At 43.0% G+C, this 11,534-nt stretch overlaps 1 protein-coding gene across 2 annotated transcripts in view; it reads left to right on the top strand.

The window, feature by feature from the left end:
• The first annotated feature begins 857 nt into the window (after positions 1-857).
• Positions 858-11,534, top strand: part of fbln5 (fibulin 5) — a 93,637-nt gene continuing 82,960 nt past the window's right edge. For both annotated transcript variants that reach the window (XM_078562159.1, XM_078562158.1), the window contains exon 1: positions 858-1,231. The gene's annotated coding sequence lies outside the window, so the exon portion shown is untranslated. The remainder of the gene's footprint in view (positions 1,232-11,534) is intronic.

Below are 11,534 nucleotides of genomic sequence, written 5' to 3'. Positions count from 1 at the left end.
ACACAGCAGGCAAATTGCACATAGCAAACTCCTACAAGCAGCAATGTGAAAATGACCAGATAATCTGGTTTTATGATGTTGATGTTGGGATAAATATTTGCCAGGGATCATTCTCCTGCTCTTCTTTGAGATAGTATATGGGATCTTTTACATCCTCCCGAGCAAGCAGATGGGGCCTCAGTTTAACATCTTATCTGGAAAACAGCACCTCTGACAATACAGCACTCCCTCAGAGCTGCACTGGAGTGTCGGCCTTGATTTTTGTGCTCAAGCCTTGGGGTGGGACTTGAATTCAGAACCTTTGTGAGTTCGAGGCAAGAGAGCTGCTAACCGGGGCGTGGCTGACACTGACAAATCCAAATTGGGCTCTTCACTAAAGCACCTCAGGTTTGCGAATCATGAGGCCGAAAGTGGAGACTGTTTCAGCTTGACTTCATCGTGAAGATGAAAATTACAATGGTACTGCCTTAGATCCGAGGCATCCAAGATGAGAGCTGGATCTCTCTTCACAATGCAATGTGTAGCCGCTAACAATCTTCACCACCTCCGCACCCACCATCTACAAAAGGTGCGTTAGCGTTCCCCCAGACTTTCATACATTTGAAGGAAAAAAGCTGCACAATTGTTCCATATATCCTGTTTAAATTGGTAGTGATTTCATAGCAAACATCAGAGTGTCTTGGCACTTTTCCATAATAATTTTAATTTAATACAAATTCAGATCCCATGAGCTAACATATAAAAGCAATGACTTATCAGATTTTGCAGTTTAAACATGCTGAAGGTCTCAAACTTTCCAAGAAGACGAAGCGTGGAGCCCTGAACTGCCAAGATCCACAAGCTGGTTGTGGGAACGCACGCCAGTTGGTGCTCTGTAATTTAAACCAGCTGTCAGCAACACACAGACTCCCATTTGCGTTTTTAAACGTACGTCCAGAGTGAAGTGTTCATTTTTAGCATTCTTTGTCCAATTGGTTTAACGCTGAGTTAGAAGGGGGCTTGAACGAAACCAGGTGTCGCTCACTTCGAGACCAGTATCTCCCGAGATAAGGAGAAAAACTGTGTGGAAAGGACCATCAGCTTTTTACAAATTGAAATCCAGCGGCCACATAAATATCAAAGGAGCCTATTAGAGAGAAAAGGGAAATACAAGCAGTTCTGCTGAACATCTGTCCCCTGGATTTTTAATTCTACTTTTCAGGAATACACAACACTTGAATGAAAATATCAGGTAGGTTCAATCTGTGGATTTGCAATAAATGACTGAAAACAACTCATTATCCAAGTTAACAGGTTAGTCACCTTAGAAGATGTTAAGTGTGATTTTCTCTGTAAAGCAGCCTGCTGTATTAAACATACATGGAGAATACATGCAACACAGGGATGTGATAAAATGGGTAATTGATTGATTTATGTCAAACTCAGTCACCCCACCATGTAACATTTTAATCTTGATGATCAGGAGATTATCAGATACTGATTAAACACAATTAGTGAACCCTTTTGACTTAAACAAAGATTAGCATTATTTCCAGTAAAAGTTGCAGATTTATGGTACTCCTGTTACAAAATAATTCTCCAAAACAGGCCAAAATTTTCATTCCTTGTATACTTCTGCAGAAGACCTTAAATTTTTGAAATAATTATTTTAAATTTTTAATCAGGTTGATATATTTTGGGCATTGGGTTTGACATTTTTTGAATAATAAATTTATTTGCATAGATTGTTTTTAATTTGATCTTGATGCAAAACAAACATCAAATGTTATAATAAAAACCAAGTACTGCGGACGCTGGAGATCTGAAGTAAGAACAGAAAGTTCTGAAAATTATGTGTATCCAAATATAACATTCGATCAGAACAGAAGGTGCTGGAAATACTCAGCAGGTCTGGCAGCAGCTGTGGAGAGAGAAACAGAGTTAACGTTTTGAGCCCAATATGACTTCCTCGGAACACAGTATCAGAATCAGTTCCGAAGAACAGTCATACTCGACTTGAAACGTTAACTCTGTTTCTCTCTCTGCAGCTGCTGCCAGACCTGCTGATTATTTCCAGCACGTTCTGTTCTGATCGAATGTTATATTTGGATATGCACTATTCATGAGCAAATAGTATTTAATGGCCCATAGCTATAACCTATCTCAGTCCTTCTTTATTCAACCAGGAGGCTGGAACGAATCAGGCCAAAGGTTTATCCAAAACCACTTGTTGAGTGTTACGACCCTACAAAATACAATCATTGAACGCTTTGTCGGATATGACTAGTCCCGGAATTGCTTCCTCTCACTAAGGGGGAGTGACCTATCGCTGGGAAGTACTCCTTCCACTAACTTGAGAGTTTACAGTTCAGCCACTGAGGGGGAATTGGAGCAGAGGCTGTCATTCTGTGACATATTGCAATCATTCCAATGAGTTTGTGCGGTTTGATCTGTATTTTTTAAATCTGGTGTTAGCTTTGAATTGTCGTCTTTAGTCATTTTAAATTGTTATTGTTTGTTCTATCTTTCCTCCTTGAGTTAGCCTGCTTATAGTTCACAGGACCACACTCCGGGCTGTTTGTAAAAATTGGAACATTAGTTCTTTTCAAGTTTTCGGGCCCTGTCTCTGGGTTTAATAAGCTGTGAAAAAATTCCACTGCAGGTCCAGTCATAGGAATATTTAACCACTTTTTTTTTAATGACCATTTTGTAACTAATTTCTGTGATATCCATGATTTTGCAAGCTGTCAAAGTGGCAGTCATATGGAACAAAACAAATTCCCTCCCCACTTGCAAACACATATGTCTCAGATTACAGTCTGAAATGAGAGTAGTCAATAGTGCTATGTTATGTCAGGGATTGGATTGTCAGGCTCATTAATCAGTATTGGCAGTGATATTGTAGGCATGGGTTAAGGTTTGTCAATGTCTTGAGAAATGCAACAAAGTTCATCTACGAACATACAAATTAGGAGCAGGAGTAGGCTATTCGGCCCCTCAAGCCCGCTCTGCCATTTGATAAGCTCATGGCTAATCTGATTGTGGTCTAAACTCTACTTTCCTGTATAGCCCCTCTTACCTTTAACTCCCTTGTCAAACTCTCTAAATCAGCCTTAAAAATATTTAATGACCCTGCCTCCACTGCTCTCTGGGGAAGACAATTTCACAGACTAATGACCCTCTGAGAGACAGAAAACAAAAATCCCCTCATTTCTGCCTTAAATGGGAGACTACTTATTTTTAAGTAAGTCTCCTAGTTTTAGCCTCTTCCATATGGAGAAACATTCCCTCAGGATCCACCCTGTCAAGTCCTCTCGGGATCTTAGATGTTTCAATAAGATCGCCTCTCTTTCTTCTAAACTCCAATGGGTACAGGCCCAAACTGTCTTTTCCTCATAAGATAACCCCTACAACTCAGGACTTCTCTTCTCTGAATTACTTCTAATGTAATTGTATCCTTTCTTAAGTAAGGAGACCAAAATTGTACACAGTATTCCAGATGTGGTCTCACCTATGCTCTGTACAATACAGCAAAACTTCCCTACTTTTATATCCCATCCCCCCTACAATAAATGACAACATTCCACTTGCCTTCCTAATCACTTGCTCTACCTTATGTGATTCATGTACCGGGCACCCAGATCCCTCTGTACCACAGAGTTCTGTAATCTTTCTCTATTTAAGTAATCTGCTATTCTTCCTGCCCAAGTGGACAACCTCACATTTTCCCACATTATACTCCATCTAATTTGGTTGGTCTCATGTTTGAAAGAGTTTACATTGATAGAGTGCCTTTAATGTAGAAAAAATTCCCAAGGTGCTCTACAGAGGCATTATCAGATAAAAATAGACACACTAAACCATTGAAGAAGATATTAGGAAGGATGATCGAAAGTTTGATCAAAGTGGTGGATTTTATGGAAGTGTTAAAGGAAGAGAGAGGTGGGGGTTGGGGGGGCAGTTACTCAAGGAGGGTGTACTGGAGTATGAGGCCTAGACATCCAAAAACAAAGCTGTCAATATAACAGTTGGCAAAGCACGAGGCCAGAGCTGGAGTAATGTAGAATTCTAGGTGAAATTAGAGAGAGTGGAGGGGAGTCATCGTCATGAAGGGATTTGAATGTGAGGATGAGAATTATAAATTGGAGATGTTGAAGAACGAGGAGAGAGCAAGGAGTGATGTGTGAGTGAGACGTGGAGTGGGATAGGGTGGTGTGTGGACAGCAGGATGCTTGGTCTGGTGAGTTTGTTTTCAATGTTTTCACTTCCCTTACAGGCCTGTATCTCCATTTTATGTAAGGGGTGAAATGCAGGACAGCAATTTTGAGGTGTTTGGAGATAAGAAATGTATTAGGGAGAAGTTCAACTGCTCCCTGTTATTCATTATCTTTTCTGGGGTTTCTCACTAATTTTGGTGAAGGTTGAATACATCCAACTAAATTTGGTTCAACATATTTAAATAATAAGTTCAAAGAAAGACCTGCATTCATACAGCACCTTTCGTGTTGTTATCCCAAACCAGGTGAAAACCACTGAAGAGTAGTCATTGTTGCAATGTAGGAAATGTGACAGTCAAATTGCACATAGCAAAATCCCACAAACAGCAATGAGATAATGGCCAGATAATCTGTTCTAATGAAATTTCATTGAGATATAAATATTGGCCAAGATACTGGGGAGAAGTCCCCTGCTTGTCTTTGAAATATTGCCATGGGGTCTTTTATGTCCACCGAGAGGGGGCTTCGGTTTAGCTAATCTTTCTGGAAGGACAATGCAGCACTCCCTCAGTACTACCCTGTGGTGTCGGCCTAGATTTAATGCTCCAATGGGATCTACCTAAATCCAAAATCTTCTGATGGAGATGGGGGTGGGGGGGTGGGGGGGTGGTGGTGGTGTGGTGGTGTGGTGGGGCGGGGGGGTGGGGGGCGAGAAAAATGAAATAAGCCATAGCTGACACCTTAATGATGTGAAACTAGAATTTATCAGACTGCCTTTTGCAGAACTCTCAGCAGTAGCGGGCATCAGAAAGGTGTAGCCTTCTGGCACCCAATGTTGTCATGACAGCGAGGGGGAGGAGTTTGAGGAAAGAGGGGGCTGGACAGGTTTGATTTTAAAGGGCATTATCCCTTAACATTATCTATTATGGAATGATGGATTGTTAAACGCAAAGTGGGAAATTTGAAAAATAGAAAATAAATGGTTGTTTTCTTTAAGATAAAAGCAAAAAACTGCAGATGCTGGAAATCCAAAACAAAAACAAAAATACCTGGGAAAACTCAGCAGGTCTGACAGCATCTGCGGAGAGGAACACAGTTAACGTTTCGAGTCCATACGGACTCAAAATGTTAACTGTGTTCCTCTCCGCAGATGCTGTCAGACTCGAAACGTTAACTGTGTTCCTCTCCGCAGATGCTGTCGGACTCGAAACGTTAACTGTACTCCTCTCTGCAGATGCTGTCAGACCTGCTGAGTTTTTCCAGGTATTTTTGTTTTAGTTTTGGTTGTTTTCTTTGCTGGGGTAGACCCATTTCCTTCTCCCCTGCACCTGAAATGAACTACCTGGCTGTAGTGCAGATACTGCTGGGAGTCCATGACCAATGGGTAAAAACAAATCTGATCCGAGATTCCCACTGGATTGGAGAATCCAGCCTTCAGGTTTAAGTGCGTATTTCCATTTTCATACTCCCCAGGAAATGATGCAGTCAACTGGAAACCAAGGGATTGAATTTACATAATGACGGGGAGGACAGGATATCTGTATTGATCACTGTAATTTGGCAGCTGGCCCACGGGCATCCTGGAGAAATGGCGGGAATGGGAGAGTGCCGGGAGTGGGGGAAAGAGCGACGCTGAATGAGCTGTTGGCTCTGATTGATGCTGGAGACTCCGACTGGTCCTATGTTCTCTGTCACATTAGATTCTTCCTCTTCATCTGTCGCCAGCAGTAGCTCTCTCCAGTTTGTGGGGAGTTATGCAAGAGGCTGCACACCACTGTGATCCTTGGTGCTCTCTCAGAGCTGCACTGTAAGAAACTCTCCAGACTGGTTTGAGGATCCCGGGAGAATGCTCAATAGATTTGTTTGAAACATGACTCGTTCCCTTTGGTCTCCGCGGGGACTCATAAGAAATGGAGTGGGACCATCACCCAAGTTTGAAGCAGATATACTACATTCCCCAGCAGGAAGTGGGGAGGGAAGAGGCGGTGAGATTGCTGGACAATCACAGCACATGAGCTTTGTGAGAGATGCCTGAAAAGTGGACAAATACATGCATGAACCACCTTGAAATCAAGCCTGACAAATTTATTAGAATTCTTTGAGGAGGTAACAAGTACGATAGATAAAGGGGAACCAGTAGATGTAATATATGTGGATTTCCAAAAGGTGTTCAATAATGTACCCCATATTAGGCTTCTTAATAAGATAAGAGCCCGTGGTGTTGGGGGTAGTATATTAGCATGGATAGAGGTTTGGCTAACTAATAGAAGATAGAGAGTTAGGATAAAGGGGGCATTTTCTGGATGGCAACCTGTAACTAGAAGAATGCCACAAGGATCATTGCTGGGGCCACAATTATCTACAATATGTATCAATGACTTGGATGAGCTAAATGAATGTACCATCACCAAGTTTGCGGATGACACAAAAATAGATGGAAAGGCAAGTGGTTAGGGTGATACAAAGAGTCTACAGAGGGATATAGATAGGTTAAGTGAGTGGGAAAAACTTGGCAGATGAAATATAATGTGGGAAAATGTGAGGTTATGCACTTTTGCAGGAAGAATAGAAGAGCTGAATATTATTTAAATGGAGAAAGACTGCAGAAAGCTGCTGCACAGAGGGATTTGGGGGTCCTCGTGCATGAATCACAAAAAACTAGCATACAAGTTCAGCAGGTAATAGGGAAGGTGAATGGAATGTTGGCCTTTATTTCAAAGGGAATGGAGTATAAAAATAGGAAAGTCTTGCTAAAACTATGCAAGTCACTAGTTAGACCACGCCTAGAATACTGTAAATAGTTTTGGTCCCCTTATCTAAGGAAAGATATACTGGCATTGGCAGCAGTCCAGAGAAGGTTCACTAGGTTGGCCCCAGGTATGGAGGGATTTTCTTATGAGGAGGGGTTGAGTAGGTTGGGCCTGTACTCATTGGAGTTTAGAAGAATGAGAGGTGACCTTATTGAAACATATAAGATTCTTAGGGGGCTTGACAGGGTAGATACTGAGAGGTTGTTTCCCCTTGTGGGACAGTCTAGGACCAGAACACACAATCTCAGAGTAAGGAGTCGCCCATTTAAGACAGAGATGAGGAGGAATTTCTTCTCTGAGGGTAGTAAATGTGTGGAATTCTTTACCACAAAGGGCTGTAGAGGCTGGGTCGTTATGTATATTCAAGGCTGAGATAAGCAGATTTTTAATCAGTAAGGGAATCAAAGGTTGTGGGGAAAAGGCAGCAAAGTGGAATTGAGGATTATCAGATCGGCCATGATCTCATTGAATGGCAGAGCAGACTCGATGGGCTGAATGGCCTACTTCTGCTCCTATGTCTTATGGTGGTTACAGATTAGCTGCACATTGAGGAGGCAAAACCCTGTGCGGTTCATGTGGGTTCTAGGCTTGCTGGCAGTAACTCTGCTGCCTACATGTGTGAACTTGATGGTATCCCATACTTAAGGGAATGCTACAGTACCACACGGCTACTGGCTCTTAAGGTCCGTTTGGAACACAATGAAATCATCAGCCTTGGCAAACAGCATGTGTACAACTTGCTTTATGCAGGAATGTACCTCAGGCTGATTTCTACCACATATATCTCCAGCTGCAGCATGGAGCGATCCTGGTATAATGAAATTCAGGGCTGTGGTGAACTGTGGTGCACAGGCAATGCTGTGGGAGTCAGCTCCATCTCTGGCCATAACACTCTGCCGATTTCACTTACAGCCTCTCATCAGCAGTATAGACTCCTCCTATGCTGCTCCTCCAACATGTTCAGTAGCTTATCCAGGGTTTGTCGACCCTATGAGAAGGGACTGAAGACACCAGCCAGCAGCCCTCCATCTTCAAGGATTTCTTGACAGACCAAGTGTTGATCCCTGAAGCTGCTGAAACTCTTGTTCCTCCTGTAAGGAGTGACCAATATCACTCTCATTCTACAGTAAACCAAGCTCCTCAGTATGCAAAGGAAACAGTGCCATGAAATGCAGAAAGTAGTACAATTTCAGCAAAAAAAAAGGTTTTCAGATAAAGCTGCTCCAACTCTCCATACAGGTATCAGTGATCTGAATACTTGCAAGTAAGTTCCCCTTTAAATGGCGTTGGCACTGTCTTGCACTGTCCAGAAGCTGGGCAGATCCAGAATTAATCATTCACCATGATAAAGTTCATGAGAAAGCTAATGGTGTCCTAATGACATCTGATATGCACACTTTAACATGACTCCTACCTTTTCCAGAAGCTCTATCTGCTTATCTCTAGGCCCTGATCAAAATGGCACTGGATGGAACAGCTATGGAAATGAACCAGCACATTCTGTGTTTCCATTTTCGTTACACTACCACCCTGCTCACACCAAAAATAGGGTGAAAATTGGCCCCTTAGGGTGAGACATTGTCTGGCAAATTTGCTTTCAGTTCTCTTGCCACCCACCTTTTCAAACATTTCAATCCAGTTTTCACCTAATCCATAGCATTGAGACTGCATGAACAACATCCTGTGTGGTTATTGTACAGTTCAGTTGTTCTGTGTTTGGTTGCGTGAGTCTGATAACTAATCTATGCTCATTGTTCTTGATTGGTTGAGCCTGGGCGTTGATTCAGAGACAAGTAAGCAGACATCACAGAAGGAGCTGGAAGATGCTGGAAGCATGAGAGGGTAGACATTTTAAAGCATTGTATAAATTTCTGTAAATAAAGTTGCTGCACACTTAGAACCTAGTGTCTTCTCTATATTCCTCTGAGGTAAAACAAATATAAAAAATAATCAGCAGTTATGACCATGGCTTCATGTCTCATCTCACAATCTCAAACTCTCTACCACCTTCATCACCTTAGTCCATTCTATTGTGGTCCTTCTTATCTCCTCTGTCGTTCATCTTCATTTCAATATCCTATCCTGGTCATACATTCCTCAAAGTAGCTGATACAGGGTATGTGTTGTGAAACTGTATTCTGGAAGGTGTCTACTATGCTCATATGGTCACTGCCAGTTTACAGGGCTCTGTGCTGGATCCCTTTCCTCTTCATCAACACCTTTTCAGATGCCCAAAAACACAGTGTCAGCTTCCAAGTGTATACTAGCATCTTTGTCTCCTCTCCAGATCCAAAGGCAGTTGCTATACTGTCCAACTGCCCCTCTGACATTGACTACAATATGTATATAATATTTTTAATATAATAAAATGTCCCAAGGTGCTTGACAGGAGTGCTATGGAACAAGATTTGACATTAGCAACGTAGGGGCATATTCGGCCAAATGTCCAAAGGCTTGGTCAAAGAAGTAGGTTTTAAGGAATGTCTTAAAGGAGGAAAGGGAAGAAGCGAGGTGAAGAGGTATAGGGAGGGAATTCCAGAGTTGAGGGCCTAGGCTGCTGAAGATACAGCCACCAATGGTGAAGAAATTAAAATTGGGGATGTTCAAGAGGACAGAACTGACAGAGCACAGAGACTCAGGGGGATTATAGCACTGGAGGAAATTACAGAGTTAGGGTTAACAGGGCTGAGAATTTTAAAATTGAGGTGTTACTTAACTGGAATAAAAGTCAGTGAGTTTAGGAGAGATGGGTGACTGGGACTTGGTTGACTAACAGGGTTTTGGAAATGTGTTAGAATAATCACATATAGAGGTAACAAAAGCATTGATCAGGTAAGCTGATGCAAGGTTAAAGTCTGGTGATATTATAGAGGTGGAAGTAAGCGGTCTTGGTAATGGTGTGGCTATGTGGTCAAAAGTTTATCTCAGGGTCAAATATAACACTTAGGTTGAGGAAGTTTGGTTCAACCTTAGATATTTGCCATGGCGAGAGATAGATTTGGTGGCAAGGGAACAGAGTTTGTGAGAAGGACCCTGATATTTAATTGGAAGAAATTTCTGCTCATCCAGTATTGGATGTCAGGAGATCTATCATGAGCTGACATCCTCCCCTACTTTCTTCCACTCCTGTACCATTGCCCTCATGCCTATCTTCTTTCTCTACTGCTACCAAAACCCTATCTCCCACTCTTAGGCTCAGATACTGCAATGTTCTCCTGCACTGCCTCAACCGACTGCAAATTACAACTCCTTCAATGTTCCTCAATCCTGCCAGTCACTACTGTAAAACTCCATTGATTCTTCCAGCTCCAAGAAATTGATTCCCACCCTCCTTTTCAAATCACCCTATGACCTTACCTAAGTGATCTTTCCAGCCTCCTTTCCCACATGATTCCTGTATTCCTTTGGCACTGGACCACAGTTTGTTTCTGACTCCCCATCCACGTTTTCATCTGGAGCAATTACGCCATCCACCCCACCCTGCTACACCACCCCCCCCACAACCGCACCCCGCCCCACCCCCCACCACCACCACCACCATTGCAATAATGCAATATGACTTAGCTGCCTTTTCTGACCTGCTTGTTGTCCATTGTTTTGCCCTCCTAAATGTAACAAGTTTCAATGCCTTGCTGATAGAAAAGTTTAGGCTATTGTATCAAGCACAGCACCATTTGGAGAGAATATATTCTGGAAGCGTAGGCTGGAATCCTGAGCTGGTCTGGCATTTTACTAGCAATGGGATAAGTGAGGGAGGCCTACCTGCCCTTAGGCCCAATTGGAGCCCTTAAGTGGCCAATTAATGACCTCTTAAAGGCCTCTTCTTGCTGCGGCTGGTGTCTTAACTGGGCCGGATGGACACTTTGCCACCAGGGGAGGCCGACCAGTAAAACATTACAGCCCCTCTGTGGGCTCAAGGATTTCCCTTCTTATTGGGCATCTTATGACCAAAGGCAGACCCCCCCCCCCCCACCCCGCCAGTGGCAAAGGCCACCCCCGCTGGAAGACCACCCCGCTCCCCAGTGGCGCTCAATTTTGATTCCCTACCCACTTAAACTGGGGCCTGTCTGACTGGTCCCAACTCCACTTGGGTGAACTTCAGGCCTGCTCTGGGGTCAATTGTCCTGAGCACTGCTGCAGTTCCAGCACTGGTCACCGCTCTGGTGACACAGCTGGGACTGAAGAGCTGCCAGCGCTCTGATTGGCTGACATCCTGACTCACAGGGCTGGAAGCCATGATTTAGGCAACCATTTCCTGATAATGTAAAATTCAGTTGTTCCTGGCAATTGTCCCTGCTTTTCTGGCTGCTGGGTGGAGCCACTACCTCCACCTAAAATCCCAGACATAATGTGCTAGTAGGGTGTCACCATACGAGAAAAAGGGAATGCGTATCTTCTCTGTTACTGAATAAATTGATACAAAAATATAACCTTGGGGAAAAAAGAATCAGAATTAAGCACTTTCAGTTTTTGGATCATTCTACTGGGGAGTCAGTTAGGGAGTAATTTTTCCAACACACCATATGCA

Source organism: Cetorhinus maximus, chromosome 18, assembly GCF_964194155.1.
Source record: "Cetorhinus maximus chromosome 18, sCetMax3.hap1.1, whole genome shotgun sequence".
Lineage (NCBI taxonomy): Eukaryota > Metazoa > Chordata > Chondrichthyes > Lamniformes > Cetorhinidae > Cetorhinus > Cetorhinus maximus.
This window is presented reverse-complemented; position numbering and strand designations above follow the sequence as displayed.